The sequence below is a fragment of the Urocitellus parryii genome, unplaced genomic scaffold, assembly GCF_045843805.1.
Source record: "Urocitellus parryii isolate mUroPar1 unplaced genomic scaffold, mUroPar1.hap1 Scaffold_61, whole genome shotgun sequence".
Taxonomy (NCBI): Eukaryota; Metazoa; Chordata; class Mammalia; order Rodentia; family Sciuridae; genus Urocitellus; species Urocitellus parryii.
In genome coordinates, this window is record NW_027554109.1 from 2,642,093 (window position 1) to 2,658,651 (window position 16,559).

Here is a 16,559-nt window from a genome sequence, read left to right on the forward strand (position 1 = left end):
AGTGTGTTTCAAACACCCAGATCAAATGGGCCACCTGGAGGCAGGAAACAGAGGTGGCTGAGGCAGAATGCCAGGTGTGGACTTCTGGCACTTCATTATTTATATTAAAAGACAAACAAATAAACAAACAAACAGGTTTTGGTGTTCAATAATATTTGATGTGCAAATCCTCATTCCCCACCCCCAATATTTTAATTTTTTATTCAACATATGAAATTTTACCAGTATGAACTTAATTTTGTATTATAGAAAATTCATTGAAATCACATTGGTATAAATAACAAATCACCAAACCTTCAATGTTTGTTCTCCTTTCCTTTTAGAAACCACTTTTCTACAAGAGAACAGAGGACAGACTCATGGAAGTGCTTGAACTGACAAGAAGCTCCCACTCAAGCTCAGCATCAGTCCTGGACAGGGTACGACCAGGCCACTCTGACATCTACTCCAAAGAGTTTACCAGACACATTCTTCTGACATCACTGACTGAGCCAAACGAACTGGCTAGAAAAACCTTCATATCCTGAATACATTCATCACTTCAGGACACTTGAGAATGAATCAAATCCATCTCTCATTACCTTGCTCCCCAGCCAACCATTCTTCAACAAATTCAAAGGAGCGACTCATATAAGCACATACAGAGTAAGGTTAATTTCAAACATCTATGTGTAAAAAATACAGCTGATATTTCTTCTTTATGCTAGGTATGAATAAAATCTCTCCCACATTACTTCCACAAACCAAATAAAAATATTTGTGAAATTTCAAAGTAGAAAACAAGATACACTTGCCAAGGTGACAATGCCATCAATTTTGACACTCTAAATGTAGTGTGTGTTTAGGAGAAAGTCACAATTTAAATGAAAAAGGCCCATGAAATCTATTAGGAAGTTCCATGCTCTAGCCCTACCATGCAAATGATGTGACTTGAAAGAGTCACTTAGTCTTAGCAACCATCACCACTAACCACTAAGTCAATGAATAAAGGTCCTCAGGTGTCAAGCTACACAATGTGGGATGAGCATGGATGAGGATGGGTGGGAGAAGTCTCCCCCTCTGACACAATTGGGGAAGGCTTGTGCCTGCCCTCAAATGGTGGGGGGCCTGGGATCCTGCCACAGAGGGGGATTCCAAACCTCACATCCACTGACCCAGGCCAGAAGACCAGGTAGAGTCCAAGGATCCTGGGGTGGCCCAATGGCAATAAAGGTCAAAAGGAACTAGGGATCTCCCTGGACCCTTAATCCCCTACTCTGAGCAGGGCTGCATGACAAGGCCAGAGGCCATCCACAGCAATCTGCCTGTACAGGAAAACAGGGACTGCAGGCTGCCTCTGGCTCACTGAATCAGGGTGGTGTTTTCATAAAGCAAGACCACTTCCTCACTTTTTTTTTTAAGAGAGAGAGAGAGAGGAGAGAGAATTTTTTAATATTTATTTTTCAGTTTTCGGTGGATACAACATCTTTATTTTATTTTATGTGGTGCTGAGGATCAAACACAGCACATGCCAGGTGAGCACGTTACCGCTTGAGCCACATCCCCAGCCGAATACTTCCTCACATTCACCAGCAGCTGCCTCTAGCATCAAAAATGCTGCAGAGACGCTTGGCTACACCACGAACAAGCTCTGCCATTGACTTCAGGTCCTTCCCTGCTAGGAAAGGAGGCCAAGTGCTGTCCAGATGCAGCTAATAGAATTTTCTCTGTTCTCTGGCTTTGATTCTTCAGAATCAAACACACACACACACACACACACACACACACACACACACACAAACATAAATAAAATTCGGACCACAGCACCCATATCAATATGGTAAATACTAATTATTTACAGAAGAAGGTTCTAGACCATGTGTTTGCTTGATGTTATTGTTTTTATTATTTTCTCAAGAGGCTAGGAGCAAAGAGGATCCTGTGGCTGTCCTCCTTAAAGTCTTCCATGGCTCTTCCTTTCTGGCAAGTCTCATGGGTTGTTCAGCCAGGAAGGGGAATGACTTTGGAGGCCAGAGTTAAGGACAGCCCAGCCTGTGAAATCAGATTTGGCATTTTCTGGCACAGTTTGGAACACTGACCACCTGAGCCCAAAGATCTGTCCAGAGAGTCACCTTTGAAAACACTTGTCTTTACACATGGAAGGCACATCTTCAGGGAAAGATTAAAGGAAGGAAATGTGACTTATAATTACTGCTAAGCATGTGTTAGCAGTTGTGTATACTAACATGGCCCATGAAGAAGGCCAAATTTATGCCCTGTTTCCAAACCTCATACACACACACACACACACACACACACACAAATTCTAACAATTAAAACATCCATGACACCTATCAAATAATTGTGAAAAATGGGTAAAATTATATGTATACAAAGGAATTTCAGAATACGCTGCTGAATTTGTAAAATGAATCAATTTTTTTTTCTCTTTAATTTTTATTGTTGGTTGTTCAAAACATTACATAGTTCTTGACATATCATATTTCACACTTTGATTCAAGTGGGTTATGAACTCCTATTTTTACCCCGTATACAGATTGCAGCATCACAGTGGTTACACATCCACTGTTTTACAAATTGCTATACTAGTGACTGTTGTATTCTGCTGCCTTTCCTATCCTCTACTATCCCCCCTCCCCTCCCCTCCCATCTTCTCTCTCAACCCCATCTACTGTCATTCATTTCTCCCTCTTGTTTTTTTTCCCCTTTCCCCTCACTTCCTCTTGTATGTAATTTTGTATAACCATGAGGGTCTCCTTCCATTTCCATGCAATTTCCCTTCTCTTTCCTTTTCCCTCCCACCTCTCACCCCTGTTTAATGTTAATCTTCCTGTCATGCTCTTCCTCCCTACTCTGTTCTTAGTTACTCTCAAAGAAAACATTTGGCATTTGTTTTTTAGGGATTGGCTAGCTTCACTTAGCATAATCTGTTCTAATGCCATCCATTTCCCTGCAAATTCTATGATTTTGTCATTTTTTAATGCAGAGTAATACTTCATTGTGTATAAATGCCACATTTTTTTAATCCATTCATCTATTGAAGGGCATCTAGGTTGGTTCCACAGTCTTGCTATTGTGAATTGTGCTGCTATGAACATCGATGTAGCAGTGTCCCTGTAGCATGCTCTTTTTAGGTCTTTAGGGAATAGACCGAGAAGGGGAATAGCTGAGTCAAATGGTGGCTCCATTCCCAGCTTTCCAAGATATCGCCATACTGCTTTCCAAATTGGCTGCACCAATTTGCAGTCCCACCAGCAATGTACAACCCGTCAATATGATGTCTCTGGGTAAGGTACATCAAATATATGTTTATTCAGTGCAAAGTGTTTGTTTCCTTCAAGAAAATGTTTCATAATACACATAGGCCAGGAGCCAAAACCTGGAGACTTTCTCAGTTGAGAGAAGCCGGGAACTTTGTGTTTCATTGGAGAATTTCTGCCTAAATCTCAAAAGCAGGACCTCAATGACATGACCAGATAGTGAGTTTATTGGAGAATGTCCCCCATTCCTAAAATGATAGTATGGACCATATCCCGCTAGGCCAAGGGTAGTTTGGGCTTCTGCCTTCTATTTGATGCCATTTTCCCCCTCTGCTCCCCCCAGCTCACTCTTGAAAGGCCTTCTGTTCTGCCAGCCATAGTGACATCTGCTGGCAGACATGGGAAGTCACAAATCTGTGGGGTCCCTCTCAACCAAACCTTGTTAATGCTGCCATTTATCACAGGGGCAGGGATGCGGGCTCTGGAGGGCTGGGCGTCCTGACATTTCTCCCACACCCTCTCCCAAGAGAGCAACCATGTCTCCAGCAGCCAGTTCCCACCTTCCATTCGCAGAACTGAAAGTCAGGCAGATGCAAACCCCAATGCTAGCTTGGCCCTGGAGAAGAAGCCACCACTCCAGGTGACAATAGACTTGACTGGATGCTTGGGGACTGAAGCAAGGCAGTTCTCACCCACCTCTGCTCCCTCCTCATTTTCAGCAGGCCTCTGCCTGCAGCTAGGAGAGGAGTGGAGCTCTGTCCCCCACCTGGCCCTGCAGTCTCAGCGCTGCTTTAGGGGCAAACTTGCAACTAGGTGAGTCGAAAGGGGATTATTCCAACTCAGAGTTTCTTTTCTTCTGATCTAACACAGGAGATGTCCACTTTGCGTTTCTGAGAAGTGTCCTAAGAACTCCACTTCACTTTGGCTACTCAAAGTGGGGTCGCTTAGTCAGCAGCACCAGCATCCCTGCTCAGAGCTTGCCACTCTGAGGTGCTGGAGTTTTGAACTGACAGAAGCCACGTTTGAAACAAGCCCCGAGGCCATACCTGCACACACCCAAGTTCATGTGCTTGTACTCCACACTGGGTTCCTCACCTTGGCACCCTTGGCCCATCAGGCCAGATCCTTCTTAGTATGCAGAGGTCTTCCCCGTGCAGTGTAGACATTCAGCAGCACCCATGGCCTCTACCTGAGTTTTGCGCCAGCATCCCTGACTTGTGATAACTCAAAAGGTCTCCAGACAATGTCAAATAACCCCAGGGGAGGGGGAAAGTCACCTGTGTTGAGACCCATCACCTTCAGGGTCACCTGAGACCTTGTTACAAACACACATTCTCAGACCCCACCCCAGACTGGCAAAACTAGGAGCTCTAGCGGGGCCCGGGAATCTGATTAAACTCTCTGCAAGACACAGGCACTCTCAGGTGGAAGAGGACTTGGGAAAGGCCCTGCAGTGAATCACTGTTTGGTGACAGAGAAGTCACAGGGGCCACAGCATGACCAAGAGGTTGCAGGCCTTGGGGGATAAAGAGCCCAAAGCTGGAGCCACATGGGAGGGTTTGCAGCCAGACTTCCCCCTGTGCTATCTCCATGACCTTGGCTAAGTGACCTGATCTGTCAGTGCCTCAGTTGCCACCTATGGACAACAAAAGCACTGTTCCTCCTGCATCTATTGAGGGATGAGGAAGTTTTTATGGTAAGGTACTTAGAAGAGTGCTCCACACCAAGAGCTTCGGTCACATCACCTACTGGTCTCATGTTCACCATCATTGGCCTGTCTTGCCCCCGATTGTTGAGTCCCCTACAAGCCAGCCAGGTATGTGCTTCATTCTCTGCCACATCCTCAGCAGGGAGCCCTGGCCTGGCCTGGACCAGGCTCTCAATGAACATCGGTGGAGAAAGGCATTGCAGTGCCCACGAGGACATGAGGACAACAGCAGAAGCCCTCTGTCTCAGGGGCTTGAATTTGCTGTGGGTCCTGTATGTTCTGCAAAGGGACCCCAGCTTCCTAGATCCAATTCTATTAGAAGGTGTCCTTGCAAATGTGGCAACTGAGCAAAAGTGATCTTCTCCATCCGTGTGGATTAGAGAGGACCTCAGGTAGATCTACAGGCATGCTGTAACCAACAGTCAATCAACACATGCTTAGAAAATCATGGAAAGACTAAAGATGGGGGTGGGGTGCTTCACAGATGCCAGGTGTTTTCTTCCTCTATTTATAGGATTCTTTCTATTCCCCTCCTGAAGTCAGGCATACAATTATCCTCATTTCAGATATGGAAACACTGAGGCCCCAAGAGGTTACAGAACATGCCCAAGGTCATTGTCTAGTAAGCAGTGAAAGTGTTCTTCTCATGCTGGTCTCTGATTCCAAACCCACACCTGCCTTTCTTCCCAGGGAACTTCCTAGTCTGCACACAGGGATGACATGCCTTAAGATTGGGAGGACAATCCTAATTTCAAGCCTTCTACCTCACGTTATGCTGAAGACAATCCTAAACAGCAGAGCACGTGTCTTATTTGGTTTAAAAACTCCATCTCTGGTAGTAATGAGATCTCTCTGCCACAGCCCCACCAGACAGCCACCTGGGAAGAAGGCAGAGTGACCACAGGAGTGTGGAGAGAGAGGACAAAATTCGGGAAAGTGAAAAACATAGAAGCAAGAGCTGAATACACTAGAACAGACAGGACTCGCAGAGAGGGCGCAGCTGAGAGGCCTGGAGCAGGGCTGGGGTGAGCCAGCACATTCCATGGGTATTGATGAAGTTCTGCTGTGTGCCTGGCACTATGCTGAGAAGTAGATGCTGCATTGAGTACAGTCTCTGACCTTGCCCTGCTAAAGATCCCAGTCTGGGGATTCAAAGCTTGATGACATTGTCCAGCACTATGCCATTTCTTCACACCCCTGCTGACCTCCAGCCCCCAGCACCATGGCCCATTTGCCTACAGTGAAGGCCAGCAGCAGCTTCCAGTCATGGCTGGCAGGAGTGGGTGGAGAACACCCCAGCTCTCTCACTGTAAGAGGGCTTCTATTAGTAGCATGATCTACATGGACCCCCAGCACTCCTTATCGGGATTGTGTGTAGTCACTTAGTGACAGCAACTGGCTGGTACACCCTGGCTTCCAGTTCCTAATCACTTCCTGTTCCCACCTGGAGTTTTCTATCATCCCCTCCCAAGAAAACTACTTGCTAACAAATCTGGATCTCAGGGTCCACCCACTTTAACCTCAGGGAAGCCAGAGCATGACAGAAAGTTCTAGAAAGGTGTGCAGTGATCCAAGTCTGGCCATTTTATGCCTGTTTTTAGTTCTCCTTGGCTGCTCTGACTGCCCTGATAGGTTTAGGAGAAAAGACAAGCCATATTTTGGCATGTAAAATGCATTCAGGCCAAGTCTCTTTCACACAATATATGAAGTAGGGGTAGAATGAATTTTAAGTACAACAGAATGCCTAATGCCTACTCATTCCAGTGAAGACGTGCTGCAAATAAGACTTAGAAGACGTGCTGCAAATAAAACTTTGAAAAGTGTCCTCAGAGCAGATTCTATCATTCTGCATTTGCTTCTGAAAGTTGAGGACACCTGTTGGCACACAGTTCTAATGAGCCCAGGAAGAGATTGATACCCAGTTGAGTTGGCATATGATGTGCCAGAGCTCAGGACTTCAAGGCTGCTGTCAGGTGGTTCCCGGGCTCTTCTGGTCCTCACCTTCACTCAATGTCTTTTTGTTGGTGATGTAGTTCTGCAATGTATTACTGGCCCAAAGACTTGTTCAGTATTGCTCAGCAGTAGCAAAACACTGTCACCAGTTGTAGGTAGCCAACTCCAGGTGAGAAACATGATAGATGTTAATGCTCACGGCTCCACACCCCCAACCTTCTCCTCAGCGAAATGCTCTCTAAAATGTACATCAGGATTAATTGTGTGGAAGAATTCTAAATCTAGCCAAACCACAGGAGCTCTCAAAAGCCAGACCAATAACATTTAGAAGATTCACTCTCCAAAGCAAGCTTGCCAATGCCTGAGCACCCATACACTCTATTGGCACCAACCTCACCTCCTTTTACAATGCACACATCCACCAAGATATCACTGCCTGTGGTGGTTGAATGGCCTTTCCAATGGACGAGGTGGATGTGAATGTAACACATGAATGAATTAGCATTTTCCAAGAACTGGAAGAAAAAAAATCCATTCTCTAAGATATGATGACGGAGCTGCTCTGTGATCTAGACCATCCCCCTCTCCTGCATCCTCTCTGTTTTCCTCTGCCTCGATGGACCTCCAACTCAGCCCAGAAGGATGTGTCCTTTCTAGTCAGAAGCCCTGTCATGTCTTCCAATTCCAGTCCCTGATTCCTGGTTAACACAGCCAGAGCTCGCTTTCAAGGTAGTCTCTTCAGATCCCTTCCCTACCCTAACCACAGTGTGGGCTCTGGCCCCACCCTTACTCTCTACACCACCATTCCACATTATGGTCTTCCTGTCCCTCTCTGTGTCCCAGGACTGCCTATGACCAACCCCACCCAACAACAAGCTGTTGAACCAGGTGCCATCAGGGGTAGAAATGACCAGAGATGGCTAACTTGAAGATTTCACAGATAGTTAATGAGACTTCCTGACCAGTCAAATGACATAAGAGGAAGTCAGTGAGTTCTAACCTCAAGGGCAAATCCTACGGTACACTGGCTGTCAAATTCAGCTGTACTCTGGAGCTACCTGGGAGCTGTACATAGTACTGACCGCTGGACCACCCACTGGCCCTGGGCTGATGGAATGTCTCTGGGCTAAGACGGGACACTGGGGTTTGTAAATTACCAGTTGAGTATAATATAAAGCAAACTTTGGAGACATTGCTTTTTTCCCCACATGAAGAACTGTGTGCATACACATGCAGAAGTACATGAATCTGCAGCATAAGGCTCCTTGAGATCCATAGATTAAAAGCACTGCAGTGACCAGCACCCTAGCTAGGAACACCACCAGCCCCCTGGAATCCTCCTATTTCCACCTTCCCAGGTGATCACAGCCCTGCCATCCAAGCATGGAGGAGTCCTCCCTGCTGAGAGACATCAATGTGGAGAATGGAGAGGCCTGGATGAGGCCCTATTGAAGGGAGGATGGGATCTGCGGAGTAGACCAGAGAGAGGAAAGATGGGAAAGGGAGGGAAGCTGGTGAGGGCAGGGCAGCAGCATCACTGGAAAAGAGGCCCCAGGAGGAAATGCTACAGACTCTCAGCTGAAGACACCCGTGCGGGCCTGAGGAGTTTTCAAGCACGCCTTCCTTGCCTATGTGTGAGCTTCATGTTCAATAGACACTTTACAATTCTTTTTTTTTTTTTTTGATTCCGAGAACCACTACAGTGCTGGACTTGGATGAGTTGAGTGGTAAATGACATGCAGGGACCCGCATGCAACAAACAGGTTTACTGATGGCACAAAGGCTTCAAAGTGAAACTGTGTCTGCCAGTTATTACAAGTCATTGTGCAGCACTCTAGTTCAAACAGGGACAGCCACAAATTCCTCACTGGGAACACACTTTACTGCCACAAGTGGAAGCTGCTTGGATGAACTGCTTCACTTCTGAACTTCTAAGCTCTCCTATAAGAGAACCCTTGTAGCTCCGATCACCAACGTTAAAGAGGAAAGCTGCTCTTTGAAGAAAATCCATTTGCCAATGTTTCACTGAAATCAATGGTTCCCCCTTACTCAGAAAACAAACTGGAAATGCAGGAGCCTTCATGCAGGGAATCTGAATTTCCAATGGAACAGATGCTTCAGAGAGAAACTGAGAGTGCTGGCTCTGAGAAGCGGTTCCACTTCATGCAGCTTCAACCAGAAACAAACCTCAATATGCTTACAGAGAACAAGACCGTTCCTTCAATTGGAAGCTGCCTGCACAAAATGCTTCTGTTATGCACTTCCAAGCTTTTCTCAGCCAGCATGTTCAGACGACGTTTACACCCAAAGGGCAAATTGTGCTACCCAGAGATCCCTTGGGACATCACCAATATTCACGTGGAACATTGGACGGTTGACAAGATTAATGGCCCAGAGTTTCATTGAAATATTTTTCTCAATTTTTTTTTCTGAAAACTTACTGGAAATGAAGGTGCCCATGAGCAACAAACTCTGCTTTATACAAGACACAGAAACTTCTAAGTAACGCCCGTGACTGCTGGCTCTCAGAAGGGGTTCCAATTCCTACTAGTTCAACCAAGCCCAAATCCCAATGTGCTCTCTAGGAACACTTTTACATCCTGCAATTGAAGCTGTTGCACACCTGCTTCTCTTCTGCACTTCACACTCTTCTCACCGAGCACATTCAGAGAGCAGTGCAGGCTCAATATCCGAAGTGTGCTAGCAGGAGAGCCCTTGTACCTCAGAGCACTTGCTCAGATAGGAAGCAATGGGACTGCTGGGTGGATCAATTCCTCAAAGATTCTTTGGAATCCATTCCTCAAGCAGATTCTGAAAACTATCTTGAAATTGCATGAGCCTGTCTGCAATGATCTGTGCTTTACTGAGTGCATAGATGGTTCCAAGTGAAACGGTGCCATCAGCTCTGACAAGAAGTTCTGCTTCCTGCATGTTCAACCAGGGAAAAACCGCCACGTGTTCACTGAGAACAAAGCTTCTTCGTGCACAAAATTTTTCTGTTTGCCCCCTACAAATGCATCTCAGGATGCACATTCAGAACACATTTCCTGCAAAATCATGACAAAGTATCATTGCAAAAGTCCATTCTGGTCTAGCATCACCAACATTAATTAGGAAATGAATTGCACAGGTTTCATTGTATTCCCTTGGTCTCCTTCTTCTAAAAACTCATTGAAACTGCAAGTGCCTGACAGCAACCAACTTACCATTGACCAAGAGCACAGTTGTTTCCAATGGAAACTGTGCCTACTAGCTCTCAGAAGCCATTGGATTTAAGGCTACTTCAGCCAGGTACAAAGCTCAATGGGCACGATGAGAAAAATGTCATTTCCTAATATGGAAGCTGCTTGCCAAAATTCTTCTGTGCTGCACTTCCAAAATATTCTCAGGAAGCACACTCAGAGCACAGTTTCAGTCCATATGCAAAGAGTGCTAGCAAGAGAGCCCTTGGACCTAGGTTCAGCAACTGGAGGAGAACTGTGGGCCCACTGGGAAGAGCAATTCTGCAAGGTGGATTGAAATCCATTGCTCAATTGTTTGTCACAGAATTCACTTGAAATCCAAGTGCCTGCCTGCATTGAACTCGCACTGACCAATTGTACAGACGCTTCAGAGGGAAACTTCCACCTCTGAGAAGCGGTGGTTCTTCATGCCAGTTTAAGTAGTGACAAACCCCAATGTGCTCACTGAGAACAAAATGAGCTCCTGAATGTTGAAGCTGCTGAGAGACTGCTTTACTTTTGCACTCCCAAACTACTCTCAGCAAGCACATTCAGAGCCGAGGTCAGGCCCAAAATACAATGTTGGCTGACAAGAGAAGCCTTGCACCCAGGATCACCAATTTTGAGAAGGCAATGAGGACTGCTGAAAAGAACAGTTCCAGAAAATTCCATGGAAACCCACTCATCAGACCTTTCTGGAAACACTGGAAATGCAGGTTTCATGGAAGGCACTCTGTGTGACAGATGGCAAAGTTTGCCAAATGCAAACATGCCTACCAGCTCTGAGAAGCCGTTCTCATTCACACTGCTTCAACCAGGGAAAATCCCCATGTGCTCACTGAGAACAAGTTAGCTTGTGCCACTTGAAGCTGCTTCTACAAACAGTTTCACTTTTGCACTTCTAAGCTGTCCTCCTCAAGCCCTTTCAGAGCACAGTTCAGGCATGAAACACAAAGGGTGCCAGAAAGAGATCTCTTGAATCTAGCATCACCAACTTTCAGGGGAAAAGAGTACCAGCTGAGAAGATCAGTTCTCCAAAGTCTCACTGACATCCATTTGTCACACTTGTTTACAACATTCACTTGAAGTGCAGGTGCCCACATGAGTGAACTGTTTTTGATCAATGGCACAGAGCCTTCAATCTGAAAGCATGCCTGTCACCTGTAAGAAGCAGTTTTGCTTTCTTCTAGGTCACACAGAAAAAACAGCATGAGCCCACTTACAAGAAAGTTAATCAACAAAGCAAATTGAAACTGCTTGCAGCAAATGGCTTCCATTCTCCCACTCCCCAGCTATTTTCAGCAATCACATCCAGAGTCCAATTCCAGCCCAATATAAAATGTGTGCTCCCAAGGAAGCCTGTATAATTGACATCACCCAACTGAGAAGATCAGTTCTCCAAAGGTTCATTGAAATCCAAAACTCCTATTTTTTCATAAAACTCATTGAAAGGCAGGGGCCTCACCTGCAGCCATCAGTGGTTGAATGATGGCACAGAGGCTTCAATGTGAAACCATAAATGTCAATCATTACAAGTGCTTCTGACACACTCTAGTTCAACCAGGGACAACCCAAAGTGCTCAAGGAGAACAAACTTTGTTCCTGCAAGTGGAAGCAGCTTGCACGAATTGCTTCAGTCAGGAAATTCCAAGCTCTTCTCAGCAAGCACATTCAGAGCACAGTTCTGGCCCAATAGAAAAAGGATCCTAGCAAAAGGGTCTCACACCTACAATCACCTTCATAAGGTAGCATCCCATCTTCTGTGTGGAAGTGGGTTTCTTCTTGGCCCTTATGCTGTGGAGGAGACCACTAGGAGCTCAGCCTCATGCAGGACCATCTGACCTGGACATTTTGCAAACCCTATGAAGCTCTCACACATGCTCAAATGCTACAGGACTTTGCAGAATAGTCCAGGCAACAGTAGACATTCATTCATTGTCTAGAGTCTACAGATTCCTAGATGCATGGCATTCATTATCATCAAATGCACAATTTTGATCAAAAATCATATAGCTAGCTAGATAGATAGATCATTCCAATCTGAATCAAAAAAATCAGAAATATCCCCAAATCCAAAGAGTGGATCCCCATTGTGATGCTACCAGTGGAAAATTCCACAGCTGACCTCATGGGATGGTTCACAGTCAAAACACAGCTCCATGAAAAATATTACATGACATGACCTTCTGGTTATGTGGAAAGTGGCATGTGAAGTACACATGCATGTCTTCTTCAGACATGGGATTCATTTGCAAGACACCTTATGCAATTGAAAATACTCCAAAATGGGAGAAATCAGAACCACATCTCCAAAGTATTTCAGAAGAGACCAACTCCATCTGTGTATCTCTCAGTGAGTATGTGTGTTCTAGTGTGTGTGTGTGTGTGTGTGTGCTCTAGTGTGTGTTTGTGTGTGTGTGTGTGCTCTAGTGTGTGTTTGTGTGTCTTTGTGTTTGTACCATGATAGCTGATACTTCATTGCCCCCATTGGAAAACTGATTCAGATAATTCCATCTGCCAAACTCCTAAAAAACAAAGTTCTTGCTGATAGAATGAAATATTCCTTCCTGTTGGTTTGGATGTGTCCTTTAGGAATCACTGCTACATTTAGTATACTCAAATCATCACAGTAGATCAGGTAACAAAAACATATATATTTTAAAAGAATAATATATTAATGGAAACAACAAATACAGGATAGAGTAACAGCTGTGTTACTAAACAAGGTCAAGGACAATGGCAAACTATAGATTCAAACTTTGAAGAAAATAGTAATCAATGTAAATATTCCTGGGCTGCCTCAGCCCCGCCCAGGCACACAGCAGCAGAATGGTTTTGCAAGCATCCTCAGGAGGGCAGGAGCCTTCTTTGCAGGAGGAGAGGGAGGTTGAGGCTCGATCCACCCATCATTCTTTTGGGAGAGGCTCCTTTTCCTCAGCACGAAGTTGGGTTTTGTGTGAGGCTTCTTTGCATAAAATACGTTGGCCTGCGCTGGAATCCTCAGTTCTGGGGAGAGAGGGGTGTACAAAATAAGGTGGCTCAGGAGGTGCTCCCTAGGACACCCCAACATCTGAGAGCCTGTGCCAGAAAAGGCCAGAGCCACACACCTGAGAGCTCTCCAATTCAGCACCAATACCAACAAAGACAGCCTCCACAGTCCTCCCTGAGGAAGAACTAGGCAGAGCACTTCAACAGACCTAATGTCTGTTCCTACCGAAGGCTTTGGACTCCAGAACATTTCAGGTCCTCTTGCATCTGCCAAAGCACACCACTAGATTTACACCTGAAATCTCCCACAAAAGGCTCCTGTGCCGAAGATTCAGTCCCCACATGAGCCATCTTCATAGGTGGGTTTGGAGGGAAGCATTGGATGGTGAGTGCTCTAATGTCATCATGAAATTCTCATTCAAGATGAATACTCTACTGGGAGGTGGGAGGGACTGGAAGAAAGGTTGAGCATGGTTGGAGGAAGACCTAAACAGGGTTGCGCCCTGGGCAACAGTACCTTGTTCCTGTAGGATCCACTGAATCCTCATTCTCCAAGTAGAGGTCCTCCTTCTCTTCTCCGTCTTTCTCTCTCTCCCTCTCTCCCAGCCTCGTTCTCTCTCTCCCAGTCTATGCCTTTGTGGCAAGGGCTGAGGAGCTCTCCACTGCCACACACTAGAGCCTTATGGACAGCCTCAGTGCACAACCAAAGAGAAAGCTATGAAACCCAGAGAAAAGGCCTAGGATTCCTCCTCTGAGTTATTTTCCTCAAGTATGGCCACAGTGAGGACAGGCTGACCAGCATGGATACAACATTAGAGCCATGCTTCTGCATTGCTGGAGCCCACCTCCATGTGAACCAGGCTTCTGAGAATGGAGGCCACATCCCAAATGCTACCCTATTGAGAACAATGGTTCCAAAGACCAGCAAAGGGAATGCTTCCCTCCAACATGGTGTATGGTCCAGTGGTGCCATGACCCCAAGTGGGGGAATACAACAGCCCGCTTCTCCTTCCTCTGAACATGTGTTTCCTGTCGCCCTCCTCTAACCTAGAGCCTGTTCTCCATCCCTTCTGGGTTGGATGTGGAGATCTCTGCTATGAATTTCTAAGGCTACCAAGGCCCCAGATAGACTTCCTCTTCCATAGATTCTACTAACCTAACAGTAGGTTAAGATAGGAGACAAGTGATCCTAGAACTCATAGGGATGGTGGTCTTCAGCATACATAGGCTGGGATAATGGCTGCTGAGGTGTTTGGCTCACAAAAACCAACCAACCAACCAACCAACGAAAAAGCGCTGGCATTATTATCAGATGAGCTTTGTGGCTACGTGCTCAGGAAGCCCTCATCTGACTTTAGTTAGGAATCATAACCTGGCTATTGTGATCACTCCTTGGCAAGTGGACTCAGGTACAGAAGACCATGGAATTTATGCAAAGACAGATGATTCAAGCTGTCTCCCAGGCTGTGTTTTCTTCCCAATTACATCCTGTTACTGCTTGCTAGAATCCTGGCAATGCTCTGCCAAAGCAGTGGTTTTCTGGTCACACAGAAGGCTTTCAATCCTACTGCTTCAGTCCACAAAATGCCAGTTCCCTCTTTAGCCCATGCATTCCCATGTTCCTCTGAAACCACTCCTATCCCAGACCATGAAAGCATACTGCTCCTGGAAAGAGGCTTTCCTCCTCACTCCTCAAAGATGTCAGCTTTGGATGCCTGTTCATGTCCAGGGGAGGCACCTGGTGGGGAGCCACAATATCCACTGGGGTATACCATTGGACCTCGAGAACTTCCACCAGCAGAAGTGCAGTTGGCTTTGTGCACGAACCCAACACACCTGTTGGAGTGTTCTTGGGGGTCAGAGACTACTCTTTGGTGCTAAGAGTTGACCTGAGTCCACATCCTGACCCTTGCTCTCTGTCATCTGATTGTCCCACTTACTCTGACGGCGAGAGATGATTTGGCCCAGTTCATAATCCTCCGGGTTCTCCTGAGTAAGCAAGTGGCGCTCGAGGGCCCTGCGGATGACGACAGGAGCCCTATCGTGGCAGGTCACCTGGAGCAGCATGGGAGACAGGCCTTCAGGAAATGGGCCTTGAAGTGACTACTCAAGGACAGTGGGCAGGCGCATTCTGGAGGCACCTCCACTCTAAATACAAGGGCAACATCCAAGACCCTACTACCTGAGGCTGGCCTCCTGCTCATCGCGTGGGCTCTTCCCATAGGCTACTAGCCCAATCCTTGTACATTGGACTTCCTGGGCCTGCCATTGCTATTTGTGGAGCTGCACTCCTCTCGAAGTGAAAGGACCCCACTACCTGCATACAGATGCAATCTCATCCCACAAGTTGGGAGGAATGGGACAATAGCCTCCAAGATCCCAGGTCTGCCCGAGGATGCAGACGGCATTGGGAATGGCCTAGGCACAAAACCTAGAGGCTTTGGTCTGGATTGCCAGGGCCCAAATCAGACCCAGGAACATGACCACACACAGGAGTGCTGAAAGCCACGAGAGCTCCTGGCCTCCAGAGGCTCAGTGCTGGCTGGGGTGTAGGAGGGCACCTCATCCGGCAAGGGTGGTCATTGGGTTACCTGGACATTTAGTGTGCTTGCTCTACCTCCTTATCGACTCTGCAGAGAGACTCTCTCAGCTCCTTGTTCAAGGAACATGCAGAACCTCACACTGCTGTCCTCCTCCATAGACGTCAGCATCCCATACAGGGGAACCTGCAACCTAGGTCCTGTCCTATTCTCATCTGTCACCCATACCTGCCTCTGCCTTTCTGGACTGCATGCTGCCACCTGACACACAGACTCCCTCAGACATGGTGGTGGACAAGCTGCTGCTCTCCCTCATCTCAGCTCCAGCCCTTCACACTGACCTCTCCCTTCTTGATTCCCATCTATCCTCCTGATCATCCAGAAGCTCCAAATGCAAGAGGGCATGAGGAGTCCCTGGTATTGGACCAGTGTCTGCTCCCCACCCAGGTGTAAGCACCAGGGGACACCCCTGCTCCCAGGCTTACCAGGACCTTCTTGGCCTTCTTTGGACTTAATGTTTCTACGTGGACATGAATTAAGCAGGTGTCTCCCACCTGCTTGTGGGAAAGCGGCCTGGAGCACTTGCAGGTTGATTCTAAGAACTGTGGGAGATGGAACATCAGCAAACCCAGAAACAGAAAGCCACCCCAGCCTGTCAGTTGGCTCTATGGGCTTCTAGCCCATATGTCCAGGTGATGAGGCTTCTTATTTCCTCAGGTGGGAGTGGAATGGCAGCACAAGTACAGCTTGAATAAGGTAGGTGTTTACCTCCTTTCGCTTGACCTCGGGGCGTTTCTTCACGATGAAATATTTTATCGGCGGATTCATGGACTGAGACATGAGTGAGTAGTGAAGGACCTTGATGTCTGCAGAGCGAAGTGGAGAGAAT

The 16,559-nt window shown here is 46.6% G+C and overlaps 1 long non-coding RNA gene across 1 annotated transcript; it reads right to left on the reverse strand.

Annotated features, from left to right (window-relative positions):
* Positions 1-13,064: 13,064 nt before the first annotated feature.
* LOC144252864 (uncharacterized) lies at positions 13,065-16,171 on the reverse strand. Its single transcript, XR_013343075.1, has 3 exons — positions 16,156-16,171; positions 15,071-15,185; positions 13,065-13,148 (listed from the first exon to the last, which is right to left on the reverse strand). It is a non-coding gene; the product is annotated as an uncharacterized LOC144252864 (long non-coding RNA).
* Positions 16,172-16,559: the final 388 nt, after the last annotated feature.